General features: G+C 44.3%; 1 protein-coding gene across 1 annotated transcript in view; it reads right to left on the minus strand.

The window, feature by feature from the left end:
• Positions 1-11,204, minus strand: part of WDR27 (WD repeat domain 27) — a 161,828-nt gene extending 150,624 nt beyond the window's left edge. Inside the window, exon 1 of the mRNA XM_064384087.1 lies at positions 11,037-11,204. The gene's annotated coding sequence lies outside the window, so the exon portion shown is untranslated. The remainder of the gene's footprint in view (positions 1-11,036) is intronic.
• Between the last annotated feature and the right edge of the window lie 173 nt (positions 11,205-11,377).

The raw sequence follows: 11,377 nt of genomic DNA on the forward strand, positions 1-11,377 counted from the left end.
ATTTTAGGAGACCAACACCATCCTGATACCAAAACCTGGCAGAGACGCAACTAAAAAAGAAAATTTCAGGCCAATATCCCTGATGAACATTGATGCAAAAATCTTCAATAAAATACTGGCAAACCAAATCCAACAGCACATCAAAAAGCTTATCCATCATGATCAAGTCAGCTTCATCCCAGGGATGCAAGGCTGGTTCAACATCCGTAAATCTATAAACGTAATCCACCACATAAACAGAACCAAAGACAAAAACCACATGATTATCTTAATAGACAGAAAAGGCCTTTGACAAAATTCAACAGCCCTATATGCTAAAAACTCTCAATAAACTAGGCATTGATGTATTGTATCTCAAAATAATAAGAGCTATTTATGACAAACCAACAACCAATATCATACTGAATGGGCAAAAACTGGAAGCATTCCCTTTGAAAACTGGCACAAGACAAGGATGCCCTCTCTTACCACTCCTATTCAACATAGTATTGGAAGTTCTGGCTAGGGCCATCGGGCAAGAGAAAGAAACAAAGGTATTCGAATAGGAAGAGAGAACGTCAAACTGTCACTGTTTGCGGATGACATGATTGTATATTTAGAAAACCCCTTCATTTCAGCTCAGAATTTCCTTAAGCTGATAAGCAACTTCACCAAAGTCTCAGGTTAAAAAACCAACATGCAAAAATTGCAAGCATTCCTATACACCAATAATAGATAAACAGAGAGCCAAATCATGAGTGAACTCCCATTCACAAGTGCTACAAAGAGAATAAAATACCTAGGAATACAACTAACAAGGGATGTGAAGAACCTATTCAAGGAGAACTATAAACAACTGCTGAAGGAAGTAAGAGAGGACACAAACAATGGAAAAACATTCCATGCCGAAGAATCAGTATCGTGAAAATGGCCATACTGCCCAAATAATTTATAGATTCAATGGTATCCCCATCAAGCTACCGATTACTTTCTTCATGGAATTGGAAAAAACGACCTTAAACTTCATGTGGAACCAAAAAAATTGCCCACATAGCCAAGAAAATCCTAAGCAAAGAAACAAAGCTGGAGGCATCACGCTACCTTGATTACTGTAATCAAAAAAGCATGGTACTGGTACCAAAATAGAGATACGGACCAATGGAACAGAACAGAGGCCTCAGAAATAACGCCACACAATTACAACCGATTGATCTTTGACAAACCTGACAAAAACAAACAATGGGGAAAGGATTCCCTATTTAATAAATGGTGTTTGGAAAACTGGCTAGCCATATGCAGAAAGCTGAAACTGGTTCCCTTCCTTACACCTTTTACAAAAATTAATTCTAGATGGATTAAAGATTTAAACATGAGACCTAACACCATAAAAACTCTATAAGAAAACCTAGCAGTGCCATTCAGGACATAGGCACAGGCAAGGACTTCATGACTAAAACACCAAAAGCAATGGCAACAAAAGCCAAAATAGACAAATGGGATCGAATTAAACTTAAAGCTTCTGCACAGCAAAAGAAACTATCAATAGAGTGAACCAGCAACCAACAGAATGGGAAAAAATTTTTGTAATCTACCCATCTGACAAAGGGCTGATATGCAGAATCTACAGAGAACTTAAACAAATTTACAAGAATAAAACAAACCCATCAAAAAGTGGGCAAAGGATATGAACAGACACTTTTCAAAAGGAGACATTTAGGTAGCCAACAAACATATGAAAAAATGCTCATCATCACTGGTCATTAGAGAAATTCAAATCAAAACCACATTTCAATACCACCTCACGCCACTTAGAATGGCAATCATTAAAAAATCAGGAGACGACAGATGCTGGAGAGGATGTGGAAAAATAGGAATGTTTTTACACTGTTGGTGGGAGTGTAAATTAATTCAACCAGTGGAAGACAGTGTGGTGATTCCTCAAGGATTTAGAAATAGAAGTATCATTTGACCCAGAAATCCCATTACTGAGTATATACCCAAAGGATTATAAATCATTGTATTATAAAGACATATGCACATGTATGTTTATTGCAGCACTGTTCACAATAGCAAAGACTTGGAATCAACGGAAATGCCCATCAATGATAGACTGGATAAAGAAAATGTGGCACATATACACCATGGAATACTACGTATCCATAAGGATGAATTCATGTCCTTTGCAGGGACACGGATGAAACTGGAAACCATCATTCTCAGTATACTGATACAAGAACAGAAAACCAAACATCGCATGTTCTCACTCATAAGTGGGTGTTGAACAATGAGAACACATGGACACAGGGAGGGAACATCACACACCGGGGCCTGGGGCTGGAGGCTAGGGAAGGAATAGCAGGGGGCAGGTGTATTGGGGATGGATAGCATTAGGAGAAATTCCTCATGTAGATAACGGGGCGATGGATGCAGTAAACAACCACCATGAATTGTGTATACCTATGTAACAAACCTGCAAGAACTGAACTTGTACCCCAGAACTTAAAGTATAATAAATAAATTTTTAAAAAAATAAAAAATAAAAATAAATTAAAAAGTCAGGAAACAGCCAGGCATGGTGGCTCACACCTGTCATCCCAGCACTTTCGGAGGCCAAGATGGGTGGATCACGAGGTCAGGAGTTTGAGACCAGCTTGACCAACATGGTGAAACACAGTCTCTACTAAAAATTAGCCAGACGTGGTGGCACATGCCTGTAATCCCATCTACTCAGGAGGCTGAGGTAAGAGAATCACTTGAATCTGGGAGGCAGAGGATGCAGTGAGCCAAGACTGTGCCACTGCACTCCAGTCTGGGTGACTGGTGACTAGAGTGAGATTCCGTCTCAAAAAAAAAAAAAAAGGAAACAACAGATGCCGGCAAGGCTGTGGAGAAATAGGAACGCTTTTACAGTGTTGGTGGGAGTGTAAATTACATCAACCATTGTGGAAGACAGTGTCGCTACTCTTCAAGAATCTAGAACCGGAAATACTATCTGACCCAGCAATCCCGTTACTGGGTATATACCCAAAGGATTATAAATCATTCTACTATAAAGACACATGCACACATATGAGTATTACAGCACTATTTACAGTAACAAAGACTTGGAACCAACCCAAATGCCCATGAATGATAGACTGGATAAAGAAAATGTGGCACATATACACCATGGAATATTATGCAGTCATGAAAAAGAATGAGTTCATGTCCTTTGCAGGAACATGGATGAAGCTGGAAGCCATCATCCTCAGCAAGCTAACGCAGAAACAGAAAACCAAATACCACATGTTCTCACTCCTAAGTGGGTGCTGAACAATGAGAACACATGGACACAGGGAGGGGAACATCACATGCCAGGGCCTGTCAGGGGAGTGGTGGGGGAGGGGAGCGAGAGCATTAGAACAAATACGTAATGCAGGCAGTGCTTAAAACCTAGATGATGGGTTGAAAGGTGCAGCATACCACCATGGCACATGTATACCGAAGTAACAAACCTGCACTTCTGCTTATGTATCCCAGAACTTAAAGTAAATTTTTTTAAATGCTACATTAAGAATAACAAAAGTCTATTAAATATTTTTTTAAGATGGTGTCTTGCTGCTGCCCAGGCTGGGCAGCAGTATTATAATCATAGCTCAATGTGGCCTCGAACTCCTGAGCTCATGCTATTAGGGAAACAGGAGCCCAGGAGAGCTACAGTGACCCCATTTTAAAGTCAACTCCAACTTGAGACTAACAAGGCACATTCCTTGCCAGTCACAATCCATGGTCCTAAGATGGTTACAGCTAAGGAACCAGCGTGGTAATTCCTGCAACAGAAAGTCCAGATGTCTCAGTACACATAACAATATATGCTTTCAAGATAAGTATAGTTACGCTTTGACATACTTAGGCACTAATATGTCAAGGATAGTTTTCTGTAAATCAAGAGAATAATAAATTGTGTCATGCTGTCAGCTCACCTGCACGTAGGCACAGCTCAGTCTAGTCTTTACGTAGATAGTATTAAAACCCTTCTAAGAAAGATAGTGTGTTCCTCTACTTGCTTCCTGAGGATTCCCTACTCTGTAACTGAATAGCTTTCAGTAAACTATCTCCTCTCCCTGGAAAAAAAAACATCAATGCACACACATAGAAACATTTCCTCATACACTGCTGGAAAGAGAATAAACTGACATAAACTATCTGGCAATCAAAAATTCTATTTTTATTCTAAAATAATTCTAAATTTATAAGAAGTAAATCATTTTACCTTTCCCAAAATGTATTTCTTCAAGGTTGTCCATCATAACATTGATTATAATATGAAATGTAGCAACGGTTCTTACACTGAGTGGAACACAAGGCAGATGTTTTAAAAAATGACATTGAAAAATAAGTTTACTTTGTGTCTCAGAAGAGAAAGCAAGCTCAGCCTAATTCAACTGAAAGAAAAGGGGGTTAAAATGTAATTTAAAAGTCTGCACATGTCAGGGCTCAGTGGTTCACACCTGTAATCCCAACGCTTTGGGAGGTCAAGGCAGGCAAATCACCTGAGGTCAGGAGTTCGAGACCAGCCTGATCGACATGGAGAAACCCCTTCTCTACTAAAAATACAAAACAATTAGCTGGGCGTGGTGGCGCATGCCTGTAATCCCAGCTACTCGGGAGGCTGAGGCAGGAGAATCACTTGAACTAGGGATGCGGAGGTTACAATGAGCGGAGCTCGCGCCACTGCATTTCAGCGTGGGCAGCAAGAGTGAAACTCCTATCTTAAAAAGAAAGAAAGAAAAATCTGCACCTGATTGGCAACAGCAGCTTCACTGACACCGTCAAGACCAACCCCTCGTCTCCCCCACCCTCAGCTCCTCCTGTCTAGGTGCTGCTCACTGTTCCTTCCTACGTGGTGGCAAAACGACGGCCAGCAGAATCCGTCCATGGGCTCCTGTGTTCCAGGGCACTGGGGAAGAAAGCAACTCTTTTCATGGATCCCTGAACATTTCTCATGAGTTTGGGCCAGTCTGAGAAACTTTCTATCTTTGAATCAATCATGTGATCAGAAAGATGAAATGTTGCCACAAGTCGGGCCTGGGACACAAACGTCTCCACTGAGTCCTGGCCAGCAGAGGGAGAAGGGTGGTAGCCCAGAGGAAATCCAGGTGCCTTCGCCAAAAGAGGAGGTGGATGCTGAGACAACAAAAATAACAATTGTCTATGCTTGTTTAAATATATACTAATGTTTAGATACATAAAAAGATCAAGAAAGATAAACAAAAACTTTAATGAAATAAATATCTACAAATTTAAAACTTATTTTTCAAAAGATCATTGGTGCTGGAGCCTACGGGCAGGGTTTAAACAACTGGACACCAGGTTATTTCTGAGCTGGGACCAACAGAAGCCAATATGGGTTGGTTGCTGAAGAGGGATTTGAGGAATCAGGAGTGGCTCCTAGATTTCTGGCCTGAGCAACAAGAGCTTCCCACTTACTGAGCTGGGGAAGAACAGGTTTGGCAGGGGAGAAACATAGATTCTGTTTCGGATACATTATGTCAAATGCTGAAACAGTTATGGCTTCCTCCAGGAACCGCACCAAAATTTCTTCCAAGTAACTGTGGAAGAAATATACGTCTCTAATCCACAGTGTGTCCGTTTTAAAGGGTCACACTCACACGTCTCTAATCCACAGAGTGTCCGTTTTAAAGGGTCACACTCATACGTCTCTAATCCACAGAGTGTCCGTTTTAAAGGGTCACACTCATACATCTCTAATCCACAGAGTGTCCGTTTTAAAGGGTCACACTCATACGTCTCTAATCCACAGTGTCCGTTTTAAAGGGTCACACTCACACGTCTCTAATCCACAGAGTGTCCGTTTTAAAGGGTCACACTCACACGTCTCTAATCCACAGAGTGTCCGTTTTAAAGGGTCACACTCACACGTCTCTAATCCACAGAGTGTCCGTTTTAAAGGGTCACACTCACACGTCTCTAATCCACAGAGTGTCCGTTTTAAAGGGTCACACTCACACGTCTCTAATCCACAGTGTCCATTTTAAAGGGTCACACTCACACGTCTCTAATCCACAGAGTGTCCGTTTTAAAGGGTCACACTCACACGTCTCTAATCCACAGTGTGTCCGTTTTAAAGGGTCACACTCACACGTCTCTAATCCACAGAGTGTCCGTTTTAAAGGGTCACACTCACACGTCTCTAATCCACAGAGTGTCCGTTTTAAAGGGTCACACTCACACGTCTCTAATCCACAGTGTGTCCGTTTTAAAGGGTCACACTCACACGTCTCTAATCCACAGTGTGTCCGTTTTAAAGGGTCACACTCACACGTCTCTAATCCACAGAGTGTCCGTTTTAAAGGGTCACACTCACACGTCTCTAATCCACAGAGTGTCCGTTTTAAAGGGTCACACTCACACGTCTCTAATCCACAGAGTGTCCGTTTTAAAGGGTCACACTCACACGTCTCTAATCCACAGTGTGTCCGTTTTAAAGGGTCACACTCATACGTCTCTAATCCATAGTGTGTCAATTTTAAAGGGTCACACTCAGAAAGCCATCTTGTTTCTCTCACTTTGAAATGATTACAGAGCACCCAGCATTGCCCTTTTGCACCAATTACATAAAATAATACTCATGAGCTGAACAATGAGGAGTCTAAATACCCCAGGGCATGATAGTGACAGAGTTACTCTCTCCCTGAGATGTCCACATGCTAATCCCCAGAACCTCTGCACACATTAGGCTACACAGCCAAGGGAATTGATATTACTAATCAGATGGGCTTCAGAAGAGAGATTATCCTGGATTCTCTGGGCATATTCAATGTAAATACTTTCCTTAACTAAGCTAGAGAGAGAAAAGTTGGGGTGATCATGCACCAACCTGCCGTGGTCACCAGCTCTCAAGACAGAAAAAGGAGCCGGGAGTTGAGGTCTGTGGCCTCTAGAAACTGGAAAAGGCACGAAAAGGAGTTTTCCCCCAAAGCCTCTGGAAGGAGCCAGCCCCAACGACATCCTGACTTTAGCACAGTGAGGCCCATTTTGGATTTGTGACCTCCAGAACTGTAAGATAATCCATTTGTGCTGTTTTAAACCACCAAATCTGCAGTAATTTGTCACACTGTTAACAAACAAATACAAATGCCTACAAAATGAAAACTGTAGAAACGAAATGACGATAGCCCGCACACATCTACCCAGTGATCTGTGTCCTGTCGGGACTGAACCCTGAGGCAAGACTAGAACAAGCAATCGACAGCAAGAGGCCAGGGTGACCGAAGGGTTGAGATGGTGCTAGATCTTGGGAAGAATGGCAGAGTGAAGCTCTCGAGGAAGAAGTTAAGGTATGGGCAGTTCTGGGGCAAGAGATCACATACACACACATGCATGGACGCACACAAAATCTCACACACACCTGTACACAAATATGCACACATGGAATCCCACATATGCATGCACACATATGAAAAGCTGTCCAATCCAAATGGGTTTGGTGAAAGGTGTGGGGTCAGAGAGCCCAGGGTCTTACGAGAGAGACAATCCAAAGACCTGGAGACGACTGCCATGCCTGAAGCACAGGACCCCTTCATGTCTTAAAACAAAAGCAGAAACAACAAAAAAACGATCTCCTGACACCCAGAGTCTGATATCACTGCAATTATTTCCAAAATAGAGACACAGAATATGAATGTGCTTGAATTTCCTGATGTGTGAATAATAAAGAAGTAACACTCACAACTCACTAGTGTGAAGAGTTTACAGAAACAATGGTGTGAAGCCAAGGAGGGAAGAAAGCCTTGTCAGGACACACAAGCCACCTTCAGGAAGAAGCACCAGCTTGCGCTCAGAATCTCTGGGTCTGGCCCCAGTGTGCACAAGCTGACATCCCACCTCCCCAGCTGCCCACACCTCCATTCCTCAGTGTTCTCAGCTTCAATGCCTACCTCTCCTGCTCCATGGCAGGATGGTACACACAGGAGTGAGGGAGTATCTGGTGCAGGTATAAACATTATCAGTGATACACTGACACACAAACACAACACACACACGTGTCTGTGTCCAGGACATGAGTCCAGGGCAGCTAACTGAACCCCACCTGCCCCCCTGCTACTGAACAGAGGTCAGACGGCCCCTAAAATCATTTGGGTGAAAAGTTATTTTTCTATTTGTTAAAATATTCATTTTTCTATTTCTGTGGTCTGGCAGTTTTCACCAAGCTCTTTCTGCTTCCTCCCTGGAGCCACTAAGAACATGGCAGGACCACATTTCCATCCTCTCTGGAGTCAAGGGCAGCTGTGAACCAAATTCTGGTCTGGAAAGTGCACCACACAGGCGCAGGCACGGTCCTGTCACAGCCCGTACACAACTCTTCATGCTGGAGGCAGAGGGCTCCGAAAGCTGAGAAGAGGGGCCATGGCGGAGGCACCTGGCAGCCTGCACTGCTCCCACTAAAAGGTGACCAGGACACCAGGTTGGACTGTTGTGCAAGCAAGAGAGAAACATTTATAGCACGAAGTTCAGGTCACGTCTGTCAGCCTACCTCGGCTGATGCAGGTACCTTAAAGCAGGAGGCTTTGGTGAAAAGTAGGATGTTGCTTAGTGACTGATGGGGCACAGAAATTCAGGAGGGGAGAAGCTCAAGACTCATATTATGCAGTGACAAACAGGCTGAACTGCAGTAAGCTGTAATAATGTTTCCTCTACTAATGTGAAAAACTGACCACATGCTCACTCATCCTGTAGCCCTACAGGAAATTATTGCAAAGAGTTAAGGGTTGGCAGCAAACACATAGAACTGGACTAGAGAACTGGCTGATGTGCAAGCGGAATGGACAGGAACAGAAAATGCAAAGAGCATGGGGCCACAGCGCTGGGAAACCTGAGTGCCCTGAGAGGCCGCAGGGAGGGACGAAGGACCATCAGGTCTTGGCCTTTCAGCAAATATCTGACCTAGGATGGCTGCCTTCCCACTCAAGCCTTAGTTCCACACAACCTCAGGGTATCAGCCGCCTAGGAGACCAAAAGAAGAGTCAGTCTTGAACAGCAGACACAGGAAAAACAACAGTGGCATCACCCACACACAGAGCTAACAAGATACACACAGACCAGAGGCTGTTATGCTTCTGAGGACACAAGGCAGAAGTAATACCAAGCAAAGAACAAAATAAAGGCACACAGTGAGCTCAGGGCTGACTGCCTGGTCCCCACCGCCATGGCTCCAGGAGGGGACTACGGCAGCCCCCCAAGACAGCATCCTCACAGCCACATCAGATGAGATCATGGAGGAAAAAGACCAAGGATAGAATCAAGGGCTTCAGAAAACAGGCCAGGAACAGTGACTCACACCAGCAATCCCAGCACTTTGTGAGGTCAAGGCAGAAGGGTAACTTGAGCCCAGGAATTCAAGACCAGCCTGGGCAACAGTGAGACCCTGTCTCTACAAAAAAAAAAAAAAAAAAGCCAGGCGTGCATGCCTGTAGCCCCAGCAGCTGGGGAGGCTGAGGTGGAAGAATGGTTTGAGCCAGGGAAATTGAAGCTGTAGTGAGCTGTGACTGTGCCACTGTACTTCAACCTGGACAACAAGTGAGATCCTGTCTCAACGGAAAGAAAAAAGAACAATGGACAAAGGAATTCCTCCTAGACAGCTGAATCAGGGTCTAGTTGGGAAACTCCTCCCACGTCCACCCCAGCATCACTTCAAAACTGCTGTACACCAGTGTCTGCCAGTGTCTCCCTTTTCCGAAAGGGGAATGGTTACAAAAACCATGGTCACATTTAAGGCACTGCACTCTGGTGGGGAGAGCAACTACTTTGTCTTCTTAGTCCATAGATCTCTGGACCATGAGGAACCACAGCCAGGCCTGACGTAGAGAACTGTGTAATCCTGGGAAATGCTCTGTGTTGCACTGGGCACCTTGACAAAGTGTCCCCCTTGGGGGATCAAGAGTGAAGCAAATATTTGGAAGAGAGACTAGGGCAAGTGCTGCTCCTTTTTCACTAAGCCACTTTCCTTTCCTTCTAGACACAGAACTAAATTACATTCCTTAGCTTCCCTTGCAATTAGGTGCAGCCATGTGGCTGAGTGCCAGGCCCTTAAATCCCTCCTGCACTGACTCTCTTCTTTCCCCACCCCTGGCTAAATGCAGAGAATTCAAGAGGGCCGAGGGAAGACAACCACAAGATGTAAGAGGTCTCGGCTGCAGCTGTCAGAGAACTGCCCAAAGGAAAAGGAATGGTCTGACTAGAAACAGCTACATAGGAACCTGTGAGCGAGAAACATGCAACATTTCTATTGGGGTGAATTGCTACAGCACTTAGCCTACATGCACTAATATAAATTGTTTTAACTTTTTTTAGTTACAAAAGCAATACAATGCAAAACATTTAAACAATGAAGAAATAATAAAGTTTCTTATCCCTACCTCCTCTTCCTGCTGTGCCAACCCTGGGAGATAACCAATGTTATTGGATATCCCCAGGGAAATCCATGAATGCACGTGCACACAAGTCTGGGAGCATAAACTCATTTTTTTAGTGAGATTCTAATGCATCTAAGACTAGGTGAAAAAGCTGTGGCAAGTGACTGCTAAAGAGACCACTGTCTTAAAAGATAAGTCGGTAAACACAAGACAGTAATCCCAAACTGGAAGCTGTAGAGATAATACCCCGGCCAGTGGTACATAGCAGTGTGTGTAAAATATAGAAAATTTAGAAATACAAAAAAAGATGAATTCTCTTTTACTCGAGAAGTACCACTGATAAAAGCCTGTGCATTTCCTTCTGGGTTTTTTTTTTCTATGTATATACGAATAATTTTAGAAAATTACTCCCTTCTGATTAGAAAAGATCGAAATTTTTCTTTTAGTGACCAAGCAAACCAGAAACTTGCCTTTTGGCTCGAGTTAGGAAGATCCAGCCTGGTAGTTACCACGCAGGGTGAAAGGCCAGTGGGGCATTATTCAGGAGCCCTGGGGGTCCAGGCTCCCGCCCTCCGAGCACAGAACGGACGGGAGGTGTGGGAGCCCGGGCATTTCTACAGCCCTCGTTCGTTCCTAACCTACCGAATCTCTTACAGAGGTCCGAGATCTCTTTACACACAGCTGCTTTAATTAAAATAACCACCTGCGCCCTTTTCCGAACTCCACAGGCGCTCAGTTCTCAAAGAGCTGATCCTGCGCCTTCGCGCCACGGCCGCCCGGACGCTCGGGCCCAACCTGCGCCCCGAATTCCCGTGCAGACCCTCGCACCAGGACGGCATCAGGAGGGGGCTTCGGGTGACGAGACAGCGAGCAACGGCTCCGGACCAGAGCGCGCGTCCCCGCCGTTGGGAGCGGTCACGGCGGGAACCTCAAATCGCCCCCTTTCAGAGAGATCTCAGCAGCCTCAGCACACGCCCCAGAGC

This window comes from Aotus nancymaae, unplaced genomic scaffold, assembly GCF_030222135.1.
Source record: "Aotus nancymaae isolate 86718 unplaced genomic scaffold, 86718_ANA_hifiasm-v0.15.2.pri h1tg000034l, whole genome shotgun sequence".
NCBI classification, from domain to species: Eukaryota; Metazoa; Chordata; class Mammalia; order Primates; family Aotidae; genus Aotus; species Aotus nancymaae.